General features: G+C 35.6%; 1 protein-coding gene across 24 annotated transcripts in view; it reads right to left on the bottom strand.

The window, feature by feature from the left end:
- slc8a1b (solute carrier family 8 member 1b) overlaps positions 1-11,208 on the bottom strand; it is a 200,584-nt gene extending 189,376 nt beyond the window's left edge. For 16 of the 24 annotated variants that reach the window (XR_012392860.1, XR_012392856.1, XR_012392855.1 and 13 more), the window contains exon 1: positions 11,018-11,208. The gene's annotated coding sequence lies outside the window, so the exon portion shown is untranslated. Of the gene's footprint in view, positions 1-10,718; positions 10,798-11,017 lie in introns of all 24 variants that reach the window. The other 8 variants (XR_012392858.1, XR_012392859.1, XM_073927576.1 and 5 more) reach the window with 1 other exon arrangement.
- Between the last annotated feature and the right edge of the window lie 1,081 nt (positions 11,209-12,289).

Here is a 12,289-nt window from a genome sequence, read left to right as displayed (position 1 = left end):
TAGGGGCGATCGCTCCACTTATGTCACAACAGCTCAAAACACCAATATACAATGGTCGCAACAAAGAGATCATCACTAGCACAAGTTGAGCCAATAAACTGTATAAATAGGGGTCGCAGCCTATATATTAGCTGCTGTTTTGGAAGCGCAGTGATCGCTCACACCCCCATGCATCATTTATTTACTTAAGTGTTGTAGCACTGCCAGGTGTGTGTAAACTCTTAAATACTCACGATCAGTTCATGAGATCGGCCAGATTGGCGAGTACCAATAGAGTTATAAATGTGATTATCGGCAGATACAGATCTCCAGGCCAATCAATTAAAGCATCCTTATGTTTTAACAGTGATATTAATGCAATTTTATAGATAAAAATGTCTCAACCACTAGAAGCCATCTACAATTAATTTGATTACACTTAAATGACCATGAGAACAAACTGATTTCTCTTTCATGTATTTTTTTTTAAATACATCATAAAAAGAACCAAACATCAGTTTTGCTGCAAACTGTGCAGACAGTAGTTTTACAACAGGTTTTATTCCCTCAAGTCAAGACATTTGGTTCCATTGTAGAAACAACAAAAATTGTCAAAAAACTGAAAAATAGGCTATAATTTATTTAAATGTAAAAATTGTGTAAACTATGTAAGTGATCTAAAATGAATTAAATAAATGTATAAATCTTTAACTCTTTCATTACCCCTTAAACTCTCTACTTAAGGTTAAACTACAGACTTTTATCTGGTAAAATATTGTTTTCCATCAGGTAAAATTATTATTATTATTTTTTTTAACTGTCAACTGAATCCTCAAAGATCCGCTTCCATTTAATTAAACAATCTTCCCAAACTACATTTGTTACTTTTTTGGAATTCAATTTCACTCAATTCAGATTAGAAATATCCAATCTGATGTATTAAAAATACAAAAAAAGTAATACTGTAATTGCTGCATATTAAATGACTTTTACAGCTTTTATCTTTTATATAACTGCAAAAAGATGTTTTTACACCGTTTTATTTTTAAAATGCTATAACTATGATTTATTGATTACATACTGTAACATAATCACTTGCAAATTCCTAACCTCAAATATCATCAACAGTACAATAGTTATGCTGATCTCAGCAAGCACCACTAATGAATTGCTGAGCTCTTGCCCCTCCCCTCGTATCTGATTGGCTGTTAAGGACTTACTCTGCTCAAGGAGACTGACAAGCTCTCAGCAGTAAGCAGATTTAAATTTCAGATGGGTAGTAGATCTATTGGAATCTGTCATCAGCTGGGACACCAGTCCAATCTGTCACCTCCTTCTCTTTCCCTGCTCATCCCCAGGCAGAGCATTACACTTTCATTAGTTCAACCCCCCAATCCCCCAACCTTCCAGCTCCATCTCCACACTTTCTTCAAAGAGAGATGGCTTTGTCTGCCATATTGATCTGGTCACCCTTAAAAAGCAGAGCACTCCTTTTCTTTCATGTCTCTCTCTCTCTTTCCATGTCATGAACTATTGAGATTCAGCGAACAAGTTAAGAGCTGCATGTCTTGAACTGGAAAATAAAGCCTTTAAACATCTTCGGGATCTTTGCGGGTTTGTCTTTTACAACTATGAAAGCTACAGATTAAAGAGCGCAGAGTTTACACATGGGTCCCACAGATCTCCACGGCAACAAAACAATCTCAATCTAGCTTTTAGCTCAACGTTGTCATTTCTCAAATGCTGATTAAATCAGTTCGCTGTCAGACTCAAATCTCCTGCTGAACACACTTTACGAAGAAACCAGATTTGTAAATTTATTCAAGAAAAGTACTTTTGCAAAACTTGCAGCTGCGATGCTAGGCTGCAGAGCGGTTTCACTGCATTTTAAAGTGTTTCCTGAGGAAATACTGTATTTAGCTTTGCTTATCTGCATACTGATGGATGAAAAGAAATTTAAAAAAAGCTTAATTGTTAGGTGCATGAGGACAATGTTGTAAAGACTGCAGCTATTTTTTCTTTAATCCTAATCAAACACACTCACAAGCTAATCAAGATCTGAGTGTTGCTAGAAAGCTAGAGACAGGTAAGATTTTAATCAAGGTCAGATATGTGGAGCAACCATACTGACTATATAGGCCTGACAATGTAGGACAGTTTTTCTTTGCATGAAACATTGACGTTACAGTACAAAATGTCTTTTGCTGCATTTTTTTTAAACAGTGTAAGCATTTCATGTGTCATTTGTTTCTCTCGGGAGCGGATGGAAATGTCACTTTTGTTTTTCCTGGCAATACATTATCTGACAATATCCATCCCTCCACATGAAAACAAAATGTACAGGTTTTCAGAAACAAAGTCTTTACATAAGGTCACTCAAAAAAAGATGGCTTGTTTAAACAACTTAATTAAAATGAGTTGAAAACACAATTCTTGCATTTTTGTTCAGAGAACTTAATTGGTTTATGTTCAGTTCACTTACATTTGTAAAAAAATGCTTAAGTTAACTTAATTTGTGTTAGGACAACATGAGAGAATTGTGTGGAACAGAGCGTTTTTATTTCAAAGTGGCAATTAAAAAGCGCTTTATCCATCAAAATTCTTATAATTAATTCTCACTTTCTGTGAGCTATTAATGTAATCATGTAACCTACAGAAAGTTTAGTGTACTAATCAGTAAATGAATCTTTATGGTGAACAAACCACAATCAATAATATAAATAAATAAAACAAAATCCTTACAATGAATCGGTTTTGGTACAAAGCAATATTGTACAGGAACAGAAGCGTTAAAAGGGATCGTTCACCCAAAATTGACATTTTCTTGTTAATGTACTTACACTAAAGGCATCCAAGATGCAGGTGGCTTTTTCTCTTCAGTAAAACATTAACCCTCTAAATGCCTGCTCTACCAAATGGTTGACCATATTTTGACCGTTTTAAATAATGACTGTTAAAGTCATTTAAAGAATGGCTGTTTTAAATAATGGTTTACACACACAGCATTGTTGGGTTACAAAATCAAACAAACAATTCTGTTGCATAATTACAATTGATTTTGGTTTTATTGTGGAAAAAAAAAGGAAAACATGTCAAGTCAGAATTTGAAATATTTTATAGCATACTTCAAAAAATAAGGATGATGTAGTATTAAAAAATGTTTTGTATTGATAATGTTTTAAAATAAATTGGTTTTGCACTTCATATTTTCTAATTTATTATATGTATTTATTACCATACTTTTACCATAAACCAACATATTAACCATTTGGTAGAGATTAATAAGTTTAGAAATTATGGGATGTGTTGAAGAAAAATGCATTGAATGGAGTTAACTAGGAGTTACTAGGAGATTTTTACCTTAAAGGTGCAGTAGGCGATCTGCTAAAAAGCTAACCGCTTAGCATATCATCTTTGGACGGCGGGGAGGGACTGTGATTCAAAGCCACACCCCCTGAAATCGCACCACGTCACAACAGCTGACAGACAACCCACTAGTTCATGTCATTCGCCAGTTAGTTAGTGCCAGCGCCGTGCAGGAATTACATGTAATACTTTGCCACACTTACATGCCATTTCAGAGCGAATATTTAGAGTAGCATGGTAAACAGTATAGGAAGGCTATGATTGTTCAAAAATGACCCAATGTGAATATAAAAGCAACTTCAGCTCAATAAAGCAGGTTGGGCGGAATAGCTTTTTTTTTTACTGGTGTTTTGTGGTTAAACTAAATATAAATCTACATTGTAGATGCTGTCAAAGAACCTTATGAAACTGAAATTAATCACATCAATCTTTCACCGGGAGATTTCAGTGGCTGAACAACACGTCTGTGCATATAAATCATTCATAACACAACACAATCTAACATAAAATAGTTTCAAAACAGAACATTACCTGTCTAACAATGATACTTCAGCCATGGTGTCGTCCTTCCTCCAGCGTGCTAAAGTAACTCCAATATCGATTCAGGTTTTTAAAGTTTCAATTCAGCATTTGATTTCTTCCGGTCCATCTCGTGACAGCGCGGCCGCTTTAAGGGCGAGTTATACCCGCGCCTGGTTTTACAGTAATCGGCCTGAGCTCGGCTGTCATTCGGCGACTCCGGCTCCGACTCGGCATCTAAGAGCGGCCCGCAGCTCGCTCAGAGCGCATGCATTTGTGATGCAGACGGGCACGCGCTAATGGCGGATCTGCGTGAACAGATGCGCAGAAGTCTACAGTCTACATTTGCTGACAGACAGTCTGACCTGCTTATCGGAATTAAGGGAAATGACGGTCCGACTCAATTTAATTGGATGAACATTTTTAGTTTTATGCTTTACCCAGAATATAAAAATACCTATAAACACATTTAGATCATTTACTGTAATCATTACTATTGGACTGTGAAGAGACTTTCAACCAGCACAAAAAAAAATGTTTCTGAAGACAATCACCTACTGCACCTTTAACCTAGGGTCCTTGGAAATTCATATAAATGGCAGGCAATCAATGGTTGCCTGTTTTTAGAATAAAAATAAACACATACAAATAAGTTCAAATCAATAGCCAGCCATTGCTCCAGGCGACGCACTGATGTCTCTTGAAGCGAAACGATCAGTCCCTGTAGGAAAATGATCATTATTTACAATGTTACAAGCTTAAATCCACAGCCTGGGCAAACAAAAAGGCACAACTGAAGTGAGCATGAGCTTCCGGTTTCTTAATGATGTAAGCGTAAGTGCACACTCAAGACGCAAGTTTATTTATCAGCATAAGTCATGCCTGCAAGTGTAATTTATATCGCTTGCTGCATCTTACACAATCACAGGTAAAAACCATTTTTGCAAAAACGTGCCTTCTCACTCTTATCCCCTCACACCCAAGTGTACGCTTCTATGCCCAGAAATAAGGCAAATGACCTTATTCAATCTCTTGCACCAACTGATAATTCAGCTTCATGAAGACTCCAATGTATCATCAAGAGCCATAAAGATTGATTTAGAATTGATTGTATACACACTGTAGCTTATTTTTAATCTTAAAATGGGTGACCATTGATTGACAAACAAATAACCAAGCTAAAGTCTTATTTAATGTGCTCATTCATTCATTTTTTTTTCGACTTAGTCCCTTTATTCATCAGGGGTCCCCACAGTGGAATGAACCGCCAACTTATCCTGCATATGTTTTACGAAGCAGATGCTCTTCCAGCCACAACACAACACCAGGAAACACCCATTCACTTCTGCATTCACGCACACGCACTATGGCCAATTTAGTTTATTCAATTCACCTACGGTATACCACATGTCTTTGGATTGTGGGGGTAACCAGAGCACCCAGAGGAAACCCAGATGGGATTCCTAAAACTGATTACTAGAAAATTATTAGCACCGCCATGCTCAACAAATTCCATTTTTAGGTGTTACTGTAGCACAAATACAGGGGAACATGCAAACTCCACACAAAAATGCCAACTGAACCAGGGGCTCGAACCAGCAGCCTTCTTGGTGAGGCGATAGCGCTACCCACTGTGTCACTGTGCCACCCTTTTGCTGTTCTACCAAAGAAAAAGAAAAAATTCTCACCTACAGTACACCTTTAATGGCCCAATTAAATTTTTATTTTTTGGATGAACTATTTTCGATCTTCTATTGCAGAGCGCAGTCACAGTTTAAGGCTGAATTAAGAACTATTTTTTCTCAATTAACCATCTGCCAGATGTGATTCCTAAATCTGATTACTACAAAATTATTAGCACACCCCCATGCTCAACAAATTCCATTTTTTAAGGCATTACTGTAGCACAAATGTGCGATTCATGTGATAAAACGTTTCTGTTAACCAGGTGCTCACTGTCGAGTCACTGCCATTGCCCTGTTCATCAGACCACACAATATTTATATATATGTGCTTATGTGTGTGTTTGCAAACACGCTCCAGTGCTTTGTGAGTGCTAATTACAACAACCTCCCACAAAAGTGTTAGCGCATCCACTGAAAACAGAGCAAGAGAAAGAGCATGAGCTGTGCACAAAAGAGAGTTAAACGAGAGGACAAATGAGCACTGATTCTTCCGTCTGAACTCCCGCAGTCAGTCAGGTGACCAGAGCGCCAGCTGCCAAGTCCTGGAGGCAGGGCATAATCAGCCCAAGGCCTTTTGGGTACTAGAGTACAGCAAAAAAATAAAATAAATCACTCTGCTGTGTGTCAGTATAAACACACTCAATGACATGTTAGATTAATCCAAACAGCTTTATTGTGATAGAGAAAGAATAGGAATTCCAAGACTTAAGTATACTAAATACTCCAAGTCTTTAAGTTGTAAGCTTTGTTGAAGCCAACTTCCCACCCCAAATTTCTCAAACACCTCAATTGGATGTTAAAGAAACCCTTCACTTTTTTTCTTTAAATATGCTCATTTTATAAGTCCCCTAGAGTTACACAGTTCAGCTTTACCATTTTTTTAATCTATTCAGTTTATCTCTGGGCCAGGAGGGAGCACTTTTAGCTTAGCTTAGCATTAATCACTGAATCAGATTAGACCACTAGAATCTTGCTCAAAAATGACCAGAGTTTAGATAATTTCCCAATTTAAACCATGATTACTCTGTAGTTACATTGTGTATCAAGACAGTTAAGTCAGAATTGAGACAGAAAAGTTGCTATTATTTTCTAAGCCCGATCCCAATTCTATTTTTGTACCCCTACCCCTTGGCCCTTAAAATCGAGGGTGAATGGGGAAGGGCTTCAAAATTTACCCCTAAGAATTGGGACAGCACTACAATACCTGCACACATCATCATATGTCATCGCGATCTCTTGCTTCATATGAGATCAGACGATTGTGCCTGCTGTAGTTATTTTATTTGTGTTTTTTATTGGTATTTATCTTCAGGAAATTACTGAAGGCAAATATCATGTTATTATAACGATCTAATGTGACAATAAGATCGTAATACTGTGCATTTAACAAAGTGGCTATTTTAATCTGCGTAAACACACCAAAAAAAACATTAACATTATAGCGGACACCCATTCCCAGCCACTAGACTTTTCTGGCAAGGTATTAGAGTGTCGTCGAGTGTCCGAAGTTGTGGGACTTCTGTACAGGATTTTTTATTAGGGATTATAGATCGCAAAATTTAGCGGTTTTTATTTTAGCGTTTTTTTTTTTTTTTAAGCATGACAGTTAAACATGTACGCAGTTATGAATATATTAAAACAATGAAAGAATATATTTGCTTTTTTGTTGAAAAAAATTGTAATAATGATAAAAAAATACTAATTTGTGCATCTCCTTACTTCTGGGTGTAACTATCTGCTGTTAAGGCTGATGTATTCTGGGAAATTTTCTTATACCTTGGTTTCGAGTGTGGTCCTGAAAAATTCACCCCTTCCCCTTAGCCCTACACTTTCAAGCTAAAGAGAATTGGGACACCCCTACCCCTTGACGTGAATGCAAAAAAACGAGGGGTAGGGGTAAGGGCTAAGGGGTTGGAATTGGGAATTGGGACCTAGTCTGCATATGGCTAGGAACTATACTCTCATTCCGGTGTAACAATCACTGAACTTTGCTTCCATACTATAATATTACAAAGCGCCTGACAATAGTATTGTTATAGAATAGTTTTTCAAACCATAATGGCATAGAAATAGCAACTTTTAATTTTCCATTAGTCTTAGTACATGATTTCTTAAAATTAGTTGGATTAACAGAAAAATTATCAAAACTCTTTGGTCATTTGAGCAAGATGCTAATGGTCTAATCTGATTCAATGATCTATGCTAAGCAGAGTTAAAAGTGCTCCCATCAGACCCAGATATCAACTGAATGGATTAAAAAAAAAATAGTAAAATAAAATGGTTTAACTCTAGGGGAGTTGTGAAATGAGTCTTTTACAACGTTGTAAAACATAAGTGTAGCAAATTACATGCCTCCAAAGATAGTTTTAGTTCAATTCTGTGAAGAGATCAGTTATATATTGAGAACTGCATACAGTAAAATTAAAAATTTATTTAATGGTGACTAGACAAACTAAACAAAACATGAGAGAAAATACTAAGGCAAAAAAAAAGCATTTCAAAAGAATCATGTTTATGTCCTTTCAAATATATACAACTTTCTTTCTTGCTTGGACAACAAATTTTGCTAAACCATCAAATAAAATGTAACATCATGATATCAAATAAAAAAAAAACCTTATAATAATTGAGAGCTCTGGGTTGGGGAATTGAGTAAATAACTCAATTTTGGCTTGCGTAATGCAAATTGACAAACTAGCCTACATTTTCAATTTAAGCTTTAACTTCTCATGTAAAGATGCTTTGAAAGATAGTACATCAGGACATCAGCAATTTTACAGTACAAATAAAACTGACATTACTGTGTTAAATGCCTGTCTATTCCTCACACAAATCAACTAAATTGACTTCCAAATCTAACATATGGATATTTTTCTGTGCATTTTAGCTTTTTTTATACCTTAGCGGTTGAATCAATTCAATTGTATGAAAATGAGCAAGTCGTTGTACAATATCCATTCCAGATTATCCTCAACCTTTTGACATAAACCTTTAAAACACTTCCTAGAACTTTCAGACAGGTCTTCACACTGCTCTACATATGCCAAGACATCTGACCACTTGAGAATACCTCAACACATGACTACAGATTCAAAGGTTGCAAGAGCAATCCCTTGTATGGTTGACACAGAAAACATGCTTTGTCAAATGTCCTTGAGCGAATCCTTTCAACCAGAGTACTCTAGAGAACTGTATTAAGTACATAAAAGATAGAAAATTAGGTTGTGTCTTTGAAAGCACAAAGGTTGCAACTTCAGTGTAGGTCAATATAAAGAGACTTATTTCAAAACTAGATAAACATTAAGGATTCCAGAAACAATGAGCATATCAAATATGATCTCATGATGTGGTTCTAACACATAAATTTAAGTACAGTTGCATTGAAAAGTACAATACCGCCGTATCAACAGCATCTACACTACGTCTACACATCTCACTGGCCACTTTATTAGGTACATCTTACTTGTACCAGGTAGGACCCCCTTTTGCATTCAGAACTGCCATAATCCTTTGTGGCATAGATTTAAGAAGGTACAGGAAATATTCCGCAGAGAATTTGGTCTATATTTAAATGATAGCAGAGTTGCTGCAGATTTTTTGGCTGCACATCCATGACACATCCCATATCCAAAAGGTGCTCTATTGGATTATGATCGGGTGACTGTGGAGGCCATTTGAGTACACTGTACTTATTGTCATGTTCAAGAAACCAGTCTAGAATGAATCGTGCTTTATGACATGGCACATTATCCTGCTGGAAGTAGCAATCAGAAGATGGATACACTGTGGTCATAAAGGGATGGACATGGTCAGCAATAATACTTGGGTAGGCTGTGGAGTTGACATGATGCTCAATTGGTACTAATGGGCCCAAAGTGTGACAAGAAAATATCCCCTACACCATCAGCCTGAATCATAGATACAAGGCAGGATGGATCAACGCTTTCATGTTGTTAATGCCAAATTCTGACCCTACCATCCGAATGTCGCAGCAGAAATCGAGACACAGGTCATGTTTTTCCAATCTTTGTCGAATTTTGGTGAGCCCCGGTAATAGTAGCCACAGTTTCCTGCTCTTAGCTGATGCTCTGTTTTACCTGCAGCAGAAGTCTTAATCATGTCTACGTGACCAAACGTATGGGATTGCTGCCATGTGATTGGCTGATTAGAAATTAGTGTTAACAAGCAGTTAGACAGGTGTAAAGTGGCGCAAAAAAAGGCAAAAAAAAAAAACCACCATGAAAAGTTTATCAGACCCAAATTTAAGCAAGTATTAAGAATTTTATTAAAATTTTGTAATTTTCATTTAGTTATACTTTATATAACATAAAGTGACTAAAAACTAGGAATATTAAAACAAATTATTTTTTTTATTGACTAAGCAAAAAACTAACTGAAGCTGATTTAAGCTATTGCCACATTTCTTCAAATGTTATTTTGCTAAATGCATATTTTAAGAATTAAAATAGGCCTGCTGCAATTTTTATTGAAATTAGTGTTTAAAAATAAAAATAATGAAGAAAATGGAATCAAACCACAGTTTACCGTGGCAACGGTTGTATAAAAACTGTTATTATAAAAATATAATTCAAACCATCATATAAACAAGGCTACTGCAATTTTACGCTAACAAATTCTGGTTAATTTTCATAAGGGTGTGTTCAAGCTGGATAAAGATTTTATTTTATTTTTTTACTTACTGTAAGCCCCACAATTACATGGCTGGCTCGACAAGTCAGCATGTTGATTAAAACTGCAGTATGTTGATTAGTCAACAAGGCATCAAACATCTAATGGGTGTTTAGTTCATGGTGCTCATGATAATGATGACTGCAAGCAGAACAATTATCTTTAAGACTTTAAAGAATTACTAATTTGGCTGTAAAGTAGAAGCGATAAGTTACGAAGTGTAAAAAGAAAAGTGCAGGATCGATCTGGTAAAGCTGACCCCCAAACCCTTGAGGGAAGTTATGGGGTTGAAAGCCCATTCATGTTAGAAATTAGTTTTCTTTCAAGCCAGCTGTTTTTTGACTCATGACTCGTCTGGACTACAAAATGTTTGAATATTTTCACGTTATTTTTAATATATTATTTGGAAGATGATGGATGCAGCAGGAATTAAAACAAACAAAAGCAATATGGTACATTTATGTGGAGAAAGTAACGTACATTCATCAGATATGTCCAAACGAGCTCCTGCATGGCCACTGTCCTGCTGATTGTAGCTCCAACATGCTTTCTAGTGAGTCTATAATTAACCGAAAATAAATTACCTTGATTAGCTGATTCAGGTGTTGTGTGTGTGTACCGTGTACCCTACGTAGTAAGGAAATATTTTCAACTGAGAGACAGAAACTAAATACAAATGTATAAGAATACCTGACTACCGTTTAATTTTACATAAATCCGACGTACTCCCGCCAAATTGAGAACAACTGTAACTCAGTTAAACTGTCACTTTCACTTACCAATTTTGTTCTTGCTTCTCGCCAGTCAAATCTTCAAAGTCCAGGTAAACAAGATTGAAACACGAACTTAGCGGTCACGACGCTCTTAAAACTCACGACACCTTTTTGATTCAATGATTTTGTGTTACTCGAAAACAGCTGCTAGCAAAGCGAACCAATCTGGTTAGCAAACGAATCTTTTGAATCGGTTCGTTGCCTACAATGGAAGAGGCCTTTTTACGGCCATGGTGTGGAGCTTTTAATTCATGTTGCAGAAAAAAAACATGGTTTTGGTGTATAGATTACCATTTGTATAACTTATAATATGCTACCATGTAGGTATCACCTTTATTTAATGTGTGGTAAATAGTTAGTTTAAAATAATAAAATAAAATAATAAGAAGAAATAATAATAAAAAAATAAGAAGAAATAATAATAAAAAATAAAAGCAATAAATTCGTTTATGCAATGAAACAATGGTACATGTTTATAAGGGCAATACAAAATGTATGTAGGCTAGGTGATTCTCCTCAGTAGAACCTTGATGTAAGGGTAATACAGGTCCTCTGATTCATAAACAGCTCAAAAGTCTAAACAGTCAACAGCTATACTGCCACTTTGAGAGTCAAAATACTGGCAAAACAAATAAATAGGCTACATGATGCTGCTGCTGATACATTCAGATCTCACAAAACGAAATGATCCATCCGAGCAAGAAACTGAAAAATATTTACAGCATTATTAATACCTTTATTCTATGACCTCTGTTGCATAAAAATAAACAAATCATTTATAAACTTAGCAAAAAAATCTTGTGTGATTTCTTAATCAACCAATAAGGAACAGTTAATATTGTGTTAAAGTTTGACAAAATATTTTAGATGTAGGCTTTTATTTTGATTGCCTATATTATTAGGAAATAAATCTTTTTATTAGATCGGCTTTTCCATAATCTAAAAAGTTATGTTGGTAAAGGGACACATCACCTTTCTGAAAATATACAGTTTATAATCTAACTGCAATGAAAATATACTTATACTACTTTGAATTTGTCCATGACAGGGTTGACACAATTTGAGCTTTGTTTACTGTTTGTCGGCTTGCAGTTTATTTATATAAAAAAAAAGTGCTGAAGCTTGACCAACATTCATTTCTTACAGCTTAAGGTCTAATTAATACAACAAATCAAAAATCTCAAACTTTTTTTTTTTTAATTCTGACGCTCAAAAGGCACTTTATAGTGATGATTACCCAATTAATGAAATGAAATGCTGAAAAACACCAAATGATGT

The sequence above is a fragment of the Danio rerio genome, chromosome 17 (assembly GCF_049306965.1).
Source record: "Danio rerio strain Tuebingen ecotype United States chromosome 17, GRCz12tu, whole genome shotgun sequence".
Taxonomy (NCBI): domain Eukaryota; kingdom Metazoa; phylum Chordata; class Actinopteri; order Cypriniformes; family Danionidae; genus Danio; species Danio rerio.
This window is presented reverse-complemented; position numbering and strand designations above follow the sequence as displayed.